Genomic DNA, 1,174 nt, shown 5'->3' on the forward strand with positions numbered 1-1,174 from the left:
ACAAGGTAAGAATGCGGACGCGATCTGACCGCGGTATTGACCGTCTAGGCACGGTCGAACTACAGACAACACGAGCCGTGTACCTCCTTCCTGGTGGAATGACTGGAATTGATCGGCTGTCGGCCACCCTCCGTCTAGTAGGCGCTGCTCATGCATGGTTGTTTACACCTTTGGCCGGGTTTAGTAACATCTCTGGACAGTCAAAGGGACTGTGTTTGTGATAGAATATCCACAGTCAACGTCTATCTTCATGAGTTATGGAATCCGGGGTGATGCAAAAGTTTTTTTGATGTGTTATAATACCTAATATTGTCTATAACGATTTTACACATTGTAGATTGCAAATAACAAAATGAATGACAAGGTTTTTAAAATGTTTTTAAACTCAAATAATGTACATTGCTTACATAATGATGTGACAGTCGTAGCCTAAACCAATATTTCACCGCAAAAACGAATTTGTATTGAGTTTAAACGAAAGCAGTAACTACTACAACGAGTAACAGGGATGCATGTGACTCACGATCTAGCAACAGCGCATTAACAGCCAGTACCCCTGACCAGAGCTATAGTGGAAGTGCCAGAGCAGAATCTGCGGCCGCTGCACTCTGCAAAAGGGGCAGGTCACGCTCGACAGGGCTGCTGCCCCACGATGTCCTTAGTGAAGGGCTGAATCGTAATCGTCCGGGGTGTGTCATCACTGTTGAACGTTGTCACGAACGTTGTTCTGTTGCTCATCACACTGGGTACTGTCGCTTTCGACACCTTAATGTGTGGGTATCAACACCCCAAGAGAAGAGGTGGTTTCATTTACGCCCTTTATGCCACACTCTGAGGTCTTTTCTTGCCGATTGGGAGCGGCAGTGTGTCTGAAACTTTTTCCAGGCCACAAAAAACAAATCTGCGCTAATTGAACGCCGGATCGTGATTATGACGCTTTTTCACCGTTACAGAGGAAGGTTGTAGGACCATTGAGCCAAATTTCAAACTTATGCTTCGAATTTGGGCACAATTAGTCGAAAAAGTGATCCTTTATTTGTGTTGTACAGCGTGTATATAAAGCGTGTTCCAGATGGAATGGTCAGTATTCAGGTATATGACAGGAACGGTCATTCAAAACAAAAATAGTCTAGTAAACATGGGCTCTAAGATGCCCTAAAAAGCTACGACCACT

Source organism: Schistocerca cancellata, chromosome 2, assembly GCF_023864275.1.
Source record: "Schistocerca cancellata isolate TAMUIC-IGC-003103 chromosome 2, iqSchCanc2.1, whole genome shotgun sequence".
In the NCBI taxonomy this organism is placed as follows: domain Eukaryota; kingdom Metazoa; phylum Arthropoda; class Insecta; order Orthoptera; family Acrididae; genus Schistocerca; species Schistocerca cancellata.